This window comes from Coenobita brevimanus, chromosome 40 (genome assembly GCF_032717465.1).
Source record: "Coenobita brevimanus isolate Jiangsu-jjx chromosome 40, ASM3271746v2, whole genome shotgun sequence".
NCBI lineage: Eukaryota > Metazoa > Arthropoda > Malacostraca > Decapoda > Coenobitidae > Coenobita > Coenobita brevimanus.
In genome coordinates, this window is record NC_136993.1 from 41,578,353 (window position 1) to 41,597,899 (window position 19,547).

Sequence of the window (19,547 nt, forward strand, 5' to 3'; positions counted from 1 at the left end):
AATATGAAGACAGTTGTCAATAAGCTTGAAATATAACCATACGATTTTTGCAAAAGCTTCTACCTGGGAAATATCTAAATATTGTTTTGTGCATCACATACTGTAGGTCATGATGTTTTGGTCATCAGTGATAAAATGTCGAATGTGATGATGCGTCCTTCCTTCTATCTGTAAGGCGACTCTCATCTCAAAATTGCATTGCAGTCCTGTAAATTGTTCAAGTCTGAGTTATTTTATGTTTATTCAGAAGTGGAATATTGTATCAGTTCAGTACATATCTACTACGCTGAATTGTTCTACTCTTCTGTCTATGCAGCTTCAGCACTCTTCTGCCCTAAAGTTGTCAGCCCAGTAACGATGAATGAAGAGTTCCAGGATGAGGGAGATCAAGCTGGCGAATACTCCAGCCACCAGCACAACCAACATTCTCTGTTGGAGAGGGAAGGCTGCCGATATTCAATTTGCCCATATGTGAAATCGGTCTTGCTTTGTTTTCTTCCTAAGAATATTTTATTAATTTTACTCGTATTACGTCCAAACGATTATATAAAACTTAGATATTTCTTGCAGTGAAAGGGTTAGGAGTAGCAGCCGTAAAAAGAATGACTAAATAAATGTTCTAAACAGAATAAAATCGTCTACAGCATTCAGGAAAGAAATATATATATATATATATATATATATATATATATATATATATATATATATATATATATATATATATATATATATATATATATAGCTGAATGGGTGTGAAGAAACCGATTATATAACTCCTTTTCACTGTTATGTAAATTAAGGGAAAATGTGATCTCCGTTACCCAAATGTGTGTAATGCCCAGGGAAGTCTTGAGAGCTACTCTTGTTGATGGGTTGGGGCAGGTGGTGTAATTTGGAGCCTACATATTTACCTGCTGATTCGACAGACCAGCCTCTCGGGCATCCATGATCCTGGTGGAGTTCTAGTAGGCAAAGAATATTACTATGCATTGTGATGAAAATGGCTACACACACACACACACACACACACACACACACACACACACACACACACACACAGAAAGAGAGAGAGAGAGAGAAAGCGAGAGAGAGTACTCGTGTGATTAAAGCAAGAATGGGTGAACTTCGATACCCCATGAAGGCGTTTTAATTATGCAATTGGAAAATTTGTGGTGTTCACAAGCGGAGGCAAAAAATGATGCGGAGTACTCCTGTCTTGTTTTCTATTTTGCCGTAAAACTATTACCTTATGTCATTGGCACTTCAGTTCCGAATGCCTCATTTCATTTGACAAATAGAACTGCATTACCCATTACCTAATAACCTTTTACTAATTATACAAGTACGGCGAACTAGCTAATGAGAAGTAAAATAAGGTGGTCATTGGACCGATTCACGGAAGAGAACAGATTTGATTTATCTAACATGCATATAATTTGACAAGTTGTTCCTAAAAACTTCATAATTATACAGCAACTTGCATCTGATAGCAGGAATCAGTGGGGTGACCATTGGACCTGCTGAGAAAATATCACAGGTAGGAACTCTTCACGAGACAAATAGAAGTATCAGCTGCCTGGTAAATGAAAGATTTGGTAAGGAAAATGTTGAAGTTGTATGTGTGTATGTGAGGAATAAAAGTACCACTGACGATCCTTAATGTCATAATAACAGCAAGGCGCATATATTACTTCTGTTTGGTTATGTGATTCACCGAGTACTACAAAAATAACGGTTCACTTAATAGCCAAAGAATTTTGAAACTCTCAAACAATATTGAGATAAGTTTGTTGGGCTCCAAAAATTGCTCCACTGAATTTCAGAGGACACTGTTCACTCTGTCATTATGAATCATTAGTATTGTATCGATGTGATGTCAACCAACTGAACCTGACAAATATTGGTAAAGTATGATGGATGTCACAAGCCTTTTCCACATTAACTGTAGTAATTATGCTGAAGTGTAATTAACTCCTTCATTCGGACTGACATGGGTATTACATCATATTATCGTTACCACTAGACGATGATATTTTTCTTAGGAAAGACATGTGATGTTCAATGAAGTAGAAGGAACTGACATTAGCCCATAGTCTAGCAAAAAGACTTCCATAAGCTAAATGAAATCGTTTACTGGTATGAAGTGTAGATTATGAATACGACTCAATATAGTTTAGAACATTAATATCTACCCACGCTGACTGAGGACTGGTAATCAAGAGGCCAGCAACAAGTCTCCTACAGTAATGGAGAGGACTCGAACTTATTATTCAACCTCTTTATCTAAGCAGGGATTCATCAGGGATTCAAACTTAGACCTTTCAATCACTAATCTCTTGAAACTAGTACCTCCCCCCTGAATTACTACACGGCGCATGCGCAATGAGCACAAGGAGTCAAATTTTCCAGGGGGTCAGGGTTTCTCACTACACCGGCCTAAGGTGTAACATGCAAAATAAATTGCTAAGGAAGAGATGCCACGAATCGTACTCTGACATTTTTTCAGGCTTACTGCGACCGAGCGAATTTTACTGTTTGTGTTCAACTGAAAATTACAACGATGGTGCGGCCTGGCCCGGCCCGCCTATCATTCTTTTTGGAAGCTAATAACTTCTTACCTTATAAAGCTGAAACAATGTTTTTTTTTTTTTTCTGTAGGTTTTACGTCCATCAATTCAGTTTTGTATTTCGTGATTCACAAAACCGTTATCGCATCTTAACACTGTAGTTTTCAGTTACAAAGTAGTGCCTTTCAAATATTGTGTGTGTTTCAGCTGCGTTAACACAATGGGAACTGAAACAATTGAGGAATAATTTTCGGCACGTGATCAGTTTTTACATATGTTAACTGTTCTGTAGTTACGTTGTTGTCAGCATCAACGACGGGCCATTTATATTTAAGATTTGAAGTTTTTTACTATTGTGTCTCAGTTCACTGCATGGAGAGATGCAATGGTCGAATCCATTCACGAAGCAAATCTCACACACTTCCTCTCGCCTCTTTGTGGTCAGGCCGTTTCTGCTACAAAAGAACATTGGTTCACTGCACGGAACGGGGGTGCAGGGGTCACTGCTTGCATGTGACTAATGGATGAGCTCGGCAAGATAGATAGGGTTTACCCAACAATAACAGCGTATTTATACTGACTCTGTTGGGTAAATGTGAAGCCATGTCTGGACAGGCTTACCTATTAAGTGGAGTCAAGATTTCAGGGACTTGAATGGTGACTGGATGAGTGTGAGCCTCATTTCATTAGGCATGCTTTTAGTTTTTTCCCCCAATTTTCCTCACTTCCTATACCCTTCCTCGCCCTACCTGTGGTTGGAAGAAAAAGAGCCGAAATGATTATTATTAAGTATTTATGTATTTCACTATATATTTAATGAATTGTGGAATGAGAAGCTGTTTATGGAATGTTTTTGGCTCATCAGCGGCATTCCAGGGGCTTGAATAGGGAATGAGTGGGAGTGTAGTTAATTCAGTTAAACTTTATTTGTCTCATTATATAAACATTTTCTAGCTCTCTCAATCCAACCTCCATCCACCCTAGGATGGGAAATGAAGTCTGGATGATGATGATGATGATGCAGTAGTAGTTGTTGTAGTACTAATGTTAGTAGTAATATTACTAGTAGTAGTAGTAATAGTAATAATTATAATTAGTAGTAGTAGTAGTGGTAGTCGTAGTAGGACTAGTGCTAGTAGTACTAGTAATACTGTAATTGTAATTAGTAGTAGTAGTAGAAGTGGTAATTGTAGTAGTAGTGGTAATTGTAGTAGTAGTTGTTGTTGTAACTGTAGTACTAGTTGTCGTTGTACAAACAGTAGTAATACCATTATTCAAGCTCCAGACCTTCTTTCCCACTCCAACTTCTTTTCCAGTCTGCAGGTGGGGGGAGAGGGTTACCTCGACATGGGGATGGAGCTGGAAGCGTGACTGGCAATGCCACTTATGCTGACGGCCTGCTTACCATTGTAGGGTTTGGCATCTTTCAGCCCCGTGGACCTAACATCTCCCCCCCCCCTGTACATCAGTGGTAGAGAGGGCCTGTTGGTGATGTTGTTCATCCCTACCCGTCCCTCATCTTGGTAGGGTTTTTGCCTCCCCACTGGGATTCCACTACAGCTGGGAGAATTGCCTCATCTCGTTGCACCATTCTTGTCTAAGTGCATGTTCATCCATGAGATCATGGTTGGTGATGCTCTTCCTTCCAATACTTCTGGTTACCATGATTTTTTTCTCCTGTTCCAGGCCTAGATCATCATGGGGTGCAGCTTTCTTCCTTTGTTGTGATATTCCATTCACTAATCTAGACCTTTCCACTCACCTGCAAGCTTTTGCTGTCAAGGTTTTTCTAAGTCGTTAGTATACTATTTATAGTCTTTATCTTCCCTCTACTACTACTCTCGAAAGTGTGGATCTGGAATACCTTCTCACTTTCATTTACTAGATGGTTTGCAAGCTCATCATCCACTGTAGAGTGACAGTGAGTCCAATCCTCAAGGTGCTATGCTGGCATCCTTTGTGAAGGGTGAGGAGTTGGGTGTTTAGAATTCCAGTGTTATAACGTAATTCCATAGACTGACTGTGTCTTTTACTGCTGTTGATATATCCCTTTACTAGGGTGACTTTTTTTTAAATTTTAACTGAGGTGTGTTACCAATCCTGTATGGTTGTGACCATTTCCCATTACTTTTTATTGCTGCTGAGGGGAGACCTTAACCTTGTCTTCCTCACTGGCTCCTTGAGAGGGCAGACTTGTCCCTTTTCATGGAATCAAGCTTCATTGACCCTTATTTCACTGATATGTTGTGTTCAACGACCCTGTTATCTATTCCATGGACATAAGGTCAGGTTTGTAAACATCCAGTTCCCTACAGACCCCTGAGTTCAGTTCTGCAGTCAGAGCCAAATGATTTTCTTTCTCTCGGCTTCATCACCATCATGGGAATACCTAGAAATTGGTGGCATTTTGGAAGGCACGAATTTATGTGCGCCGAGTTTTAACATAGGCCAGACATTCATATCGGAAGGGTCATGTTTCCTCCATCAGCTCGAGGACTTCCCTCACTCAGGTGTACAACCGAATGAGGAATAATTCAGGAGAATTTATCATTCCTGCCCCTGCTACCTTATCTGGGGCAGGTAGAGCTGTGGGTGATTCGTTTCCTGTTGAGGATTTGCCTGCCCATCATTTTGCCCGTGTGTCAAAGAAGGATTCAGGTTCGCCTTCGGCAGTCCTCCATTGGTGGTTTGAGTCTCGTGGTTTTAGTTTTGCATCTTTCTCCATTTTCTGATACTCATGCGACTGATGCAGTGTCATAATTTCTCTCTTCGCAGTAGTGGGATTCCGTATGCTTTTTTACGTTATATGTCTGATGAATAGCTTTCGTTTTTACTATCATAGTTAAATGATTTCTGGTGTACTTGTGAGTTTCCGGCTTGTTTGGAGTGTTGCTGTAGTTCATCCCTAAAGCATGTAAGGATCATCAACTGTACAGGTGCCAAATTATTACATCTTCATCCTGTCACCATATTGTCTCATGTCTTGGAGGGTCCATTGTCCATTCACACACTGAATCAGTAACTCTCAAGAGATTGTTCTTGAGAGCTCTTTACTGCTCATTAACACCTCTGTCAACAGCTCCCCATTCTTACTCCACTCTACCCATTTCACTATAGAAGGCATCCCTTGCATGATTTATCAACTTCCATATTTTCCTCCTGGGTGCACTGATCCTCTTCTTCAACTGCTCCCTCAGCACCATACCATATATCAGTAATTTGTGTTGATGTACACACTCTTTGCTCATTATAATGTTCACATCCTTTCACCAGCCTTCTATCAGCTCTCTTGACTAGGAACTAGTCAATCTGACTACTGTTACCTCAAGACTCATAAAAATCAGCTAACTCTCCCTCTTTTCCAAAAATGCATGCTGCATACGATGTTCACTGCCTATTCAAATCCAAGTGTCGTCTCCCCTCCTGCATTCCTCATATTATGTACGTTCTCCTTAACTCCATCATTATCCATGAACTACTTATGCCACATGACCATTTAAGTCTCTACCCAAAACTACCATCTCATCATCTCCCTTACCACCAATCACTTGTATGAAGTCATCCCAGAGTCTATGCTTTCTTCATCATCACCTATGCTTGAGAAACAAACGTTGATATACATAAAGTTATGAGTTTACCAAATACTGTTATCACTGCTTAATTCTCTCATATATTCTTACTAAACTCAAGAAACATTCCACCCATTTTTCCTCAACCAGCACCCCCATGCTACCATATCCTTTTACATTTTCCTGCTGAAGTAGTTTATACCTACAGTACTTCCTGGTAATTATCCTAGCTGACTTCCCCTTCCTGGACCCGACTTCCTGCGAGCTACAGACATTCCCCCACCTCCTACTCAAAGTGTTGACCACTTCCCCCACTCTGCCCTTCAAACTACCCTCATTCACAATGCCACTCTAAACCCTTAGGTGATCTGATTACCTCAGGCTTACTTTTAATCCATTTGCATTCTCTGTTTGTCAAAAGATGGGTAAGTGAATTGGGAGATGAACCACAGGCCCCACCCACCCACACAGTTGCAAGTCCATTCATGAGACCAGGGACCCATATTCCACCAACTGTGGACTAAGGCTGTGGCAGTCGCCTCGGAGCACCCTCTCAGGATACTTACAGGGACTCCCTATAGGCATGCCTTATCACTGTAATTACCCCCCCACCATGGACCCACTGATAAAGCAGTCTTTTATGGCATTATTCCCAGGTTCAGGGCCCCTCTAAATTGGGCGGATGTGCCAGCCTGAGAACTGCAATATGCCTTCTTGCACAGATACGAGCCCCATTCCAACCCAATCCCAAACTTAAGCTGGCATAGCCCGTGCCATGCCTCCCCCTCAAGTAGCGGGCAAGTTTTCTGGGCACATGTCCATGCTGGCACCAACCTTTGTGACTTAATGGGACATGTTGTGCGATATGTAAAGAGCCGGTAGAATAATGCATAAGATGGTTAGAGAAAGTTTGGGAGAGTATGCTGACCATAAGATGGTTACAGAAAGTGTTTGGGAGAGTATGCTGACTGACTCTTCGTGGTAGTGTCACGCTGAAGGAGGCCAGCAAAGGGAAATGGTCTGGTTATCCTGATAGCTAGTGAAACATGAGCTCCAGCTCTTCCTATCACCAGTATTCCCATCCTTCACGGGAGTACCACCCTGAAGGCTGGTGGGACAGCCTACAGACGATGGGCTTAATTAGGACTATCTGTAACTACTTCGGTTCACTTAGTCACTTCGTATCTGAATAAAAATGTCAGGATGTAGCAAGAACGCAAAAAATAAAAAAAAAGAATAAAAAATATATAATCCTTCTTAGTTTGTTCAACCACTGGATGACCAGGCGTATTGATATGTTTTGATCCTATACCTATAGCTTTTGTGACGTAATATTTGACAGACCATCCACTAGTACTTTACTGCATCTGGTACATATGCCCTATTTCTTCTTAACATTTTTGATGCGGTGGCAACGTTTTGATTATAATATTGCAAGATGATAATTTTCTGATAGGAGATATTTTCTGGGCTAGACGGGGTTACATTTCGGTACCAAAACAATTTTCACAACAAACATAATAATCTAATTTCCAGAACAGTGTACCGTATCTAATGCAGCTTACTTGGAGTATCCTAGCATATACTTTTCTTTTTTATTTATTTATTTTTTTTTTTGGTCAGAGAACGCTTTTTTTTTTGTCACAAAATTGGGTGGCGAAAATACAGATTTTCTCGATCTTTCTCTTTCTTTGTTTTCTTCTCAGTCATAACTCCAAATTAGAGGAAAATTCCGAATTCACCGCCCTTTACTACATTCCACCAGCTACAAACGTTTTGTGGGTACAGTGTTGAATGTAGTAGTGGGTATAGAATGTTAAATCTTCTCCCATCCCAAATGCTCTGTTGTTTTTGTGATTTAGTCATCTATCTCTTCTGAACACACACACACACACACACACACACATACATATATATATATATATATATATGGAGCCTCTGTGGTACAGTGGTAGAGTGTGCATCTCGCACACTGGTGAGCGCGGGTTCGCCTCCCGCCAGGGTTGTAAAAACTTTGGGAAGCATTCACCAAGCCTCTGACTACTTTGGCGGACACAAGGGGGTGCTGTGGTTGAACCAGTGTCCCATACTAGTATGCTTGCACCCAGTCGGCTTTAGGCGGGCCGATTACACTTGGTTCACAGACTACACACACATCCAAAGCCACTACAATTACACTTACAAGCACTTCTCACCCTACATACAGTCACTAGGTAATGATATTTTGGCTGTATCGTCCCTGCTTCGGTAGGGATAGGCCGGTCCTGCAGTGGACCTCAATGGGTGATGATATATATATATATATATATATATATATATATATATATATATATATATATATATATGCTGAACAAAGGTCTCCCCCAACCTTCTCCACGAATTCCTTGGCTGAGCCAATCTTTGCCACGTTTTCCCTGCAAATTTCTCTATCTCATCTCTCCACTTCCTGTCTGGCCTTTTTCTGCTATGCTTACCATCTCTTGGTGTCCAGTCAGTCAACCTCTTGCTCCATCGATTATCCCTTGTTCTTGCTACATGACCTGCCCACCTCCATTTCTGTTCTTTTATAACTTCTATAATAGCTTTGACTTTAGTCTGCTCTCTCACCCATATATATATTGTTACGGAACAGAGAAAGATAATGTACTCTTTATGTGAGAATACTAAAAATCACAACTGTCCCGTAAAGTTCCAGGTTCAAAACAAAGAGTTAGGTAAAATTACAAGTTAAAGTTTAATGCTCAAACTAACAACAAAACATTCAGGACTCATAAGGATAATGTAATGGCAAAAAACAGGTTAAATATATGGTTAACTGCAATAGCCTCTATTAACACGAAATTAGCATAAGTAAATTTATATAAGTCAGCCCTGTTAAAATGAGATACCAGATAATACTCAGTGAATGCCAGATATATTATTACAGATACAAAATATTATTAATGATGGCTGATAGTAAAACTTTACATAAATTACAAAAACCTCACTAGGCCTACGAATCAACCTTATGCTACACAGTACAAGAAAAAATGCAACAACAGTTATACTCAAATTACACACAGCTGCTAGATGGCTGGAGACTTCCTGAGCACTCACAATAATAATAACTGTACAGGGGAGGACAGAGACGTGAATAAAATGAGGAGCAGATCTAAGTGGCAATGATGCAGAGACAGCTCATTATATAGGGGCCGGCAGAGCTTGATACAACTTGTAAGAAGGACGCGCAAATGAAGCTATGGGGACAAAGAGTTGACAATCCCGCTCTGAACAACAGAAAGGACGACTTACTCTACTATAACGGTAGAAGGGGGGGACTGAGGCAGAACACGCTCGTGATCAAACTTGCAGCATACTGTGCGTTAAAATTACACAAAGGATGATGAAATCATAGGCTATGTAACACCTCCCCACAAAGAAAAAGAAATTTACAAAGGAAATTACTTAGTACTCTAAAACAATCTGTCTAAAGTCTAGATAAGCAATCTGCAGTAACATTTTCTTTCCCCTTGACATGTTGTATGTCTAATGAATACTCCTGAAGAAGTAGACTCCATCTTGTCAATCTCTGATTTTTATCTTTAAACTTACTAAGGAATTTCAGTGGGTTATGATCGGTATAAATGACTATGGGGTCAAAACCAGAACACAAATAAAATGAAAAATGCTGTAAACCCAAAATCAAGGCCAAAAGCTCTTTCTCAATAGTTGAGTAGTTCTTTTGAGGTGGAGTGAACTTCTTACTGTAATAAGATACAGGGTGTTCAATACCCTGATCATCCTCTTGCAGCAAAACAGCCCCAGCTCCTGTATCACTTGCATCAACAGCCATCTTAAAAGGCTTAGCAAAATTTGGAGTAGCGAGCACTGACTGACTTAATAGGATAGCTTTAAGTTTGTTGAAAGAGGATTCACAGTTATCGGTCCAGACAAATTTAACTCCCTTTTTCAGTAGGTCTGTAAGTGGTGATACAAGAATTGAAAAGTTAAGAACAAATCTCCTGTAATAACCTACCATTCCCAAAAATCTTTGTAGCTCTTTCCTACTTTTAGGTCTGGGAAGATCACTTATAACCTGAACCTTAGCTCCTGGTGGTGCAACATGTCCATCACCAATTACATACCCAAGGTACTGAACTTTAGCTTGACCAAACTCACACTTTGATAAATTAGCTACAAGATTAGCATGAACCAAACGCTCAAGAAATTTACTGACATGGCATAGGTGATCTTTCCAGTTTTCACTGAAGATTAATACATCATCAGTATAAACAACACACCCTGCCAAACCCTCTGTTACAACATTCATGAGCTTCTGAAAAGTGGCTGGTGCATTCTTCATACCATATGGCATTACAGAACATGCAAAAGTCTTTCCTAGTGTTACAAAACATGAGATCTCCCTAGCACGTTCAGTCATAGGTACTTGCCAGTATCCCTTTAACAAATCAAACTTACTTATGTACCTAGCCTTTCCGATCTTGTCTATGCAATCTTCCACACGAGGGAGAGGGTAAGTGTCTGTTTTGGTTATCTGATTAACACGTCTGTAGTCAATGCAAAGCCACTGTGACCCACCTGGCTTAGGGACTAGAGTGACAGGAGAACTCCACTCGCTCTGACAGGGCTCAATCATCTTGTGGTCCAACAGGTAGCCAAGCTCCTTCTGGATGAGAGGAACTTTCACTGGGTTCACACGGTAAGGAGGCAGTTTAATTGGCTTTGCGTTTCCAACATCGACATCATGCATCAACACAGTGGTTCTTCCTGGAGTGGCACGGAACACTTGCGGGTACTCCTGCAGTAATGCCGAAAACTCCTGCCTTTCCTCGGGAGGTAGATGAGAAAGCTTAGTCTGGAGATCATTCATGATATCAGGATTCTTCTCCAAACTATCACTCAGGCTCATGCTGCATGGGAGAACTTCACTTGCAGACTTGGGTGGAAAAGCTACAGTGCAGACTGGATTATTTTCGTCCCGCCTGTGATATAACTTTAGGATGTTGATGTGATAAAGTTGCCTGTTCTTTCTACAATCTGGTGTGGCGATGACATAGTTGACATCACTGAGTTTCTTCTCCATGAAATAAGGACCACTAAACTTGGCTTGAAGAGGTTGCCCATGAACCGGTAGCAGAATCAAAACCTGATCTCCTGGCTGAAAGTGGCGTAACCTGGACTTCTTATCATACCAAGTCTTCATCTTCTCCTGAGCAGCTCCTAAATTCTCTCTCGCCAGCTGTAAAGCAGTAGACAGCCGTTCTTTGAACTTCATCACATACTGCAGCAGGTTGAAGTCATCTTCCTCCGACGGCCAGCATTCCTTGAGTAGCTTAAGGGGTCCTCTTACTTCATGGCCAAACAGTAGTTCAAAAGGTGAGAAGCCCAGTGATTCATTTGGAGATTCTCTTGTGGCAAATACAACGAATGGAAGACCTTTATCTCAGTCTTTCTGATGTTCCAAACAGTATTTCTTGAGCATCGATTTGAGTGTTTGATGATATCTCTCCAACGCTCCTTGGGTCTGGGGATGGTAAGCTGAAGATGTGATCTGGGTGATGCCCAACTCTTTCAGAGACTGCTTGAAAACATTTGACATGAAATTACTTCCCCGGTCTGACTGTACCTCCTTGGGCAGACCAAACTTTGTGAAGAACCCTAGCATTTCCTTAACCACGTTCTTTGCTGAGATATTTCTAAGTGGAATAGCTTCAGGATAACGAGTAGCCATATCAATCAGGGTCAACACATAAGAAAATCCTGAAGAAGTCTTAGGAAGAGGGCCCACAATATCCACCAACACACGGGTGAATGGCGCCTCAAAAGGAGGAATGGGAACTAGAGGTGCAACCTTTTCGGTCTGATTACACTTCCCCACAACTTGACAGGTGTGACAAGACTTACAATACCAGGAAACATCCATGAAGATACCTGGCCAGTAGAAGTGTTTCAAAATGCGTGCCACAGTCTTCCTCACTCCAAGGTGTCCTGCCAAACTGGAATCATGAGCCACTCTAATGATATCCTGCCTACAGACACGAGGGATGACAACTTGATGTACAACCTCCCATTCACAGTCGGCTGATGCTGTTGGGGGTCTCCACTTCCTCATAAGTACTCCTGACTTTATATAATAACAAGTAGAAGCACCAGCTGACTCTTCCTCACTGCAAGCAGAGTTAGCTAGACCTTTCAACTCAGGGTCAGCAACCTGCAACTCAACCAACTCTTGACGAGACAAATTATCAACACTACGGGGTACTGCCTCATCTGGTGAGGTGTCCAAATTAGCAAGAAAAGTGTCAGCTAGGATAACATCATCATCATCATTATCCTCTAAATCACCAGTAACTTTAGTCTTAGGCCTAGTGACAGCACATGCAGGGAACACATCAGGGACATCACAATCTTGGGTCGCAGCCACTGGCTCACTAGACAACTGAGGAGCTGGACACACTTGACTTCCACCAATATCATTTCCAAGTAAGAAAGTTACACCTGACATTGGGAGTGTCTCAACCAACCCAACCATAACGGAATCATTAACAAAACCAGACTCTAAATTCACTCTGCACAGAGGGACAGAGAAGTAATTATTCCCTACACCTTGTAAGATTACAGTTTCATCAGAGGAATTAACATTAGAGCCTAGAACACTGGTCAGCATAAGGGATTGGCAAGCACCTGTGTCACGATATATTTTAACTGATTTCCTGTCATTACTGTCCAGAGGACTTACAAAACCATCAGACAGGAAATTAGCACATGAACTCTTGAGAGTGTCACCCACGTTACTGCTCAAAAGAGGAGCTCCATCATGAAAATTTAAGTTACCCCTCAAAGCAGGTTCAGTTAACTCAGTTAAAGAATTCTGGGTACTCTCAAGGGTGGACACTAGACCAATTGATTGAATATTTAAAGACTCCTTTTTGTTCACATCACGCTGTCTCCTGGAACATTTCTCCGTAGTATGACCAAGCTTACTACAATAAGTACATTTACTTTTCTGAAATCTAGAGGTGGAGCTGGTATTTACTTCCTGAGAAACATCATCTTTACCCTCATTCCTGTTACCTGTACACTGAGTAGAGGCAACGTACTTACTCTCAGCTTTCCTTTTTTCTCTAGAATATCTCTTGTGAGTGAGAACATATTCATCAGCTAAAACTGCAGCATCAGACAAATTATCTATTCTTCTCTCATCAAGATATAGGCTTACATCTCTATTAATACACCTTTTGAAGTCCTTCAGCAAAATCATCTGCTTAAATTTGTCAAAATCAGAATCCACATTCTTAGAATTTAACCACTGCTCTAACAGATCTTCTTTGATTTTTGCATACTCAACATGGGATTGCTTATCTTGCTTATAAGTTGTCCTAAATTTTACTCTATAGGCTTCAGGAACAAGCTCATAGGCCTTAAGAATCAAGCTCTTAACTACATCATCATTATCACATTGATCCTGAGGCAAAGATGCATAAGTTACTTGAGCTTTACCGGTGAGAACAGTTTGAAGGAGTACTGGCCAATACTTTTATGGCCAATTAAAAACTGTAGCTACCCTCTCAAACAACTGAAAATACTTTGTTAAATCAGATTCATTAAAAGGAGGGACAAGTTTAACATTTTTAGCCACATCTAAATCATCAGAGCTAGATGATCCAGTTCCACATTGGTTCATGCGATACTCATGGTCTGCCTGAATCCTAGCAAGTTCAACTTGTGCCTCAGCCTCCTTAGCACGAGACTCCGCCTCCTTAGCCTGAGCCTCCTGCAGGGCTAGCTGTAACTTAGCTAATTCAATCTGCGTTTGCTCATTTGGAGGAGTTACATTAAACATGCTTTCATTAATCATGTCAACAATTTGATCTTTAGAATGATGAGAGCGAACAGCAATTCCCAATTGTTGAGCAACAAGCTTAAGTTCATTCTTTGTTCTGTTTTCTACATCCAACACTGTCTGCACATTTGACAAAAAATCTTTGGCTTCATCAAGCGTAGTAATAGTAGACATCATGAATAAGTAACTGTCACAAAATATCAAGCAATATCCTTATGATAATATCCTGAATATCCTGTCGAGGTCGCCAAATTTATGTTACGGAACAGAGAAAGATAATGTACTCTTTAAGTGAGAATACTAAAAATCACTACTGTCCCGTAAAGTTCCAGGTTCAAAACAAAGAGTTAGGTAAAATTACAAGTTAAAGTTTAATGCTCAAACTAAAAACAAAACATTCAGGACTCATAAGGATAATGTAATGGCAAAAAACAGGTTAAATATATGGTTAACTGCAATAGCCTCTATTAACACGAAATTAGCGTAAGTAAATTTATCTAAGTCAGCCCTGTTAAAATGAGATACCAGATAATACTCAGTGAATGCCAGATATATTATTACAGATACAAAATATTATTAATGATGGCTGATAGTAAAACTTTACATAAATTACAAAAACCTCACTAGGCCTACGAATCAACCTTATGCTACACAGTACAAGAAAAAATGCAACAACAGTTATACTCAAATTACACACAGCTGCTAGATGGCTGGAGACTTCCTGAGCACTCACAATAATAATAACTGTATAGGGGAGGACAGAGATGTGAATAAAATGAGGAGCAGATCTAAGTGGCAATGATGCAGAGACTTAGCTCATTATATAGGGGCCGGCAGAGCTTGATACAACTTGTAAGAAGGACGTGCAAATGAAGCCATGGGGACAAAGAGTTGACAATCCTGCTCTGAACAACAGAAAGGACGACTTACTCTACTATAACGGTAGAAGGGGGGGACTGAGGCAGAACACGCTCGTGATCAAACATGCAGCATACTGTGCGTTAAAATTACACAAAGGATGATGAAATCATAGGCTATGTAACAATATATATATATATATATATATATATATATATATATATATATATATGACAGTATCATTGTCATCATGGATTGGAATTCTTCCAATGTAACAAAGTCACAATCCTTCACGTTAACACTGGAAAACTGATCATAATTGTGTGTGAAGTTCAGGCTATGAAGTTCCTGCAGCTACTCCAGCACCACACTAACACCGTCAGCCACACCACCACCACACTAACACCGTCGGCCACACCACCACCATACTAACACCATCAGCCACACCACCACCACACTAACACCGTCAGCCACACCAGCACCACACTAACCCCATCAGCCACACCACCACCACCACACTAACACCATCAGCCACACTACCGCCACACTAATACCGTCAACCACACCACCACCACACCAACACCGTTAACCACACCACCACCACACTAACACCGTCAGCCACATCAGCACCAACTAACGCCACCAGCCACACCAGTACCGCACCACACCCTAAAAACTCACCAGCGGAGAGGCAATGATAAGGCAGCGGTGCCCACTGAGGGGGGTCATCTTAACGTGGTGGTGGGGTTTGAAGCATGTCTGGCAGTGCCACCTAATTTGAAGGCCTGCCTGTCTTTGTTGGGTTCGGCATATGTCGACCTCGTGGACCAAGCACCCCCTACATCAGTAGTGGAGGAGGCCTGCTGGTGATGTTAGTCCCAGCCCATTTGCCAGCTAGGGAGGAACTGTTGCCGTACCACGTGTTTGCCTTGCGTGGCATCCCATAATGCTGGGAGGCGGGTGTCCTGGGGGTTGAGTGATGCTGCACGATGCGCCCTGCAGCTAGCAATACACCTCTTTGTCCTTTATTCTGGCTGGAAGGGCAGCCTGGTTGGGCCCGACCAGGTCGATAAGCTGGTCATGCATTGGCTAGGGTCAAGTGGGCACTGGGGGGCCTGGTGGCTCCTATAGTACTGGAGTCACCCATGCCCAGGTTCCCTGGTGGTTTCCCACATATACTCTCCTGCTACCTCTGGGGTCGCCAGTGGTGTCGACCCTAGCATCAGACCTCCCCTTGCTGGGCTCCATGGTGGGTGGAGGGGTGGGGGAATGAAGTAAATGTAGTATATTTGTGGCTTCTTTACATAAAAATACTGTTGATGCTGCCACGTCTGTCCCCGACAATTTTTCAGCCTTCCTCATTGCCACTCTGGAGCCTTTCCAGGCCCCAAGGGGTTATCCTTCTCTGACCCAAAGTTCAACTGGGAATAGAAGGTCACGTCGAGTTGGTTTGGCTCCTGGGTTTGGTCCATTAGATATAGTGCAGGAGACCTTTGCTAAGTATCTAGTGTTGAAACCCTCTGCGAGTGGCTCAGTGCTAGATGTAGAGATTTTCAAACTACACCGAGCCATTGTTTCTGCTTGTGGCCGTGAACCGGTGATCTCAACCCAGGGTGATGGTAGTCTACCTATTGAGGTGTCCTCCCCAGCAGAGCTCCTGTCTCCAAACTCTGACCTCCATATCTGGTCACAGTATGTCTTGTGTGCCTCATGCCACCTTTAACCAGTGTAAGGGGGTCATTTACTCTCGGGACCTCCTCCGATACCCAGAGGCCCGATTCCTTGAGAAACATCACTCTTCTGGCATTGTAAGTGTTGACCGGGTACATAAGAAAATCGATGGTGTTCTGACCCCAACTCCGATGCTGTTCCTGACTTTTGACAGATTAACATTGTCTGCTTCTGTGAAACTTGCTTGGCTCTCTCTTCCTGTGAAGCCCTATGTTCCAAACCTGAAGAGATGTTTCCACTGCCAAGGGTATGGGCATGTTAGCCACTCTTGTTGCCGGGCACAGGCAGGTCTTCCTGGTACCTGTCCTTCTTACGGTAGTTCCTCCCATGATAGTGTCTGTTAGGAGTCTACTAAATGCTACCATTGTGGGAGTGCCCATGCTGTGTCTTCTTGACAATACCCACGCTATAGCTTTGAAAGGGAAATCCTATCTATTTGTACCCAAAAGAAGTTTTCCTTTCCTGAGGCGAGGAAGAGAGCCCAGAATTACTTTTTTGAACCAGGAGTTACTTATGTCTCTGTCCTTTTTTATGCTTCTCTGTGGCATTCTAGGCTTCCAAAGGTTCCTTGAACTGTGCCATCACCTCAGCCTCTCTCTTGTAATCTGCAGGCTGCCATCCTTGGGGATCCTACTTCTTGTGAGACTATTGTTTCCCTACCATCTTCCCCTCCCAGTTTCTGCCTTCATCTCAGTGGAGGAGGGGTGCTGCCCTTTTGTAGTTGTAGCATACGTCCATATCGATGCTTCTCTTTGTCCTGACTTGTTCCAACAACCTGACGTACCTCTTGTGCATGGCAAACGTCGTCGTGATTCTTCAGAATGCTCAGAGACCAAAACTCTACCGCCAAAGGTTTCTGCTGTGGAGCTCACTCCTCATTCTACTTGGGATTCTCAGGGGTCTAGGCATGTGCAGGCTGAGGATGGTGCTTTGCTAAAGGTCCGACCCAATCCGACAATGGCGATGCGCAGGTCGTTGATGTGCCTCCTCAGCTGCATTAGACCTTGCCCTCTCATGATCTTTGTTGTACTGTGGGGTCCGATACTGATCGTACTCCTCCTCAGGATGGCACTGCCTGCTCTGTTTTGGCTGAGGCAGCTTGCAGTCCTCCTACTAAGCCATCTCTTGCTCCACTGGAGAAAAAGATCATTGTCCGGCCTTTGTCTTCCTCCCATTTTCCACCTTCCACATCGGGTATCTCTGGTTTCTTCTCCAAGGGATTAGCTATGGTTAGGAAACCTCTTACCAAACTTAACCTTTGGTCAGGTACTTGGAAACCCATCAGAGTTCCCAGTCTCCAGAAATCTGGTAGTGGAAGTAACCTGAAATAATACCACTCTGCTATGGGATCTATAATTCAATGGAATTGTCCTAGTTTACGTGAAAGTTGGGAGGAATTGCGTTGTCTTATTGCCAACTTTTCCCCAGTATTCATATACATCAAGAAGTCCATAGTTGGGGAAGCTGCTCCTTCTGGTCCTCCCGGTTACCATGCATTTTATTCTTATCCTCTTCCTGGCCAGGGACATCATGTTGGTACTGCTCTCCTAGTTTGCTGTGATGTCCCATTCACTTTTCTGAGTCAACTCCACTGCAGGCTGTTACCATTGAGATTTTCCTTTGCTATCGATATATGTTGTGTAGTCTTTATCTCCCTTCAAGTGCTTTTGTTGAGAATGTAGATCATGTTCACTTGGTTCGTGACCTTCCATCCCCCTTTCTCATACTGGGTGATCTGAATGGTCACCATAAACTGTGGGGTGACAGTATGACCAACCCTAGAGGTGCTATGCTGGCTTCTTTGGTGGAGGACGAGGAGTTCAGGGTGTTGAATTCAGGTGAAACAACGTGCTTTCATAGTCAGACTGGTGTTTTCATGTCAGTTGATTTGTCTTTGTGCTCACCAACTTCTCTTAAAGATTTCAGGTGGGGTGTGTTACCTGATTTGCATGGCAGTGACCACTTCCCAATTATTTTATCTTCTTGAGCGTGAGCCACAATGTCGTCTTCCTTGCTGGCATCTGGATAAGGTGAACTGGCCACTCTTCAAGGAGTTACGTTCCACTGACCGTACTGTTGACGGTTTTGGTACTGCTGATGGGGTGGTGGCATATATTACTGATGTAATGCACTCAGGAGCACTTTTATTTAATCCCAAGGCTTCTAGTCGATTTCCTAAATGTCCAGTTCCTTTGTGGACTCCTGAATGCACCTTTGCAATGAGGCCCAAACGGGTCATCTTCTCTTGGCTTCGCCACCATCACTGGGACACTCAATAATTGGTGGTTTTTCAGAGGACACATGCTCATGTACGTCACGTGCTGAAGGAGGCCAGACGTTCTTCATGGCGGGAGTACATTTCCTCCCTCCACTCAAGGACTTCTTTCACCCAAATGTGGAACCAGATCAGAAAGATTTCGGGCAAATTTCCTGTTCCTTTGTCTTCCGTTTTATCTAATGCAGATGAGGCTGTGACTGATCCCTTTGCTGTCACTGAAGTGATTGTCAAGCATTTTGCTGGTGTATCTAAAAAGGACATAGATATGCCTTCAGCATGCCAACGTCGGTGCTTGGAATCCTGTAGCCTCAGCTTCACATCTTCTGGGGGAGAGTCTTACAATGTTCCCTTTTCTGCTTCTGAGCTACAGGTGGCTTTGTCACAGTCATTATTCATCTCCAGTCTGTGATGATATTCCATACACCTTTTTACGTCATATGTCTGATAAATCCCTTTCCTTTTTACTCCTGCTATGTAACAGAATTTGGTGTACTAACGAGTTTCCCTCCTTATGGGGTGTTGCTGTAGTTATCCCCATCCCTAAGCCTGGAAAGGATCATCTGCGGGCAACAAATTACCGTCACATCTCTGTGACCTCTTGTGTTTGCAAGGTGTTGGGGAAGATGGTAAATGGCCAGCTCATGTGGTATTTGGAGAGGGGTAATTACTTACCACCAGTCCAATATGGTTTTCAGAAAGTG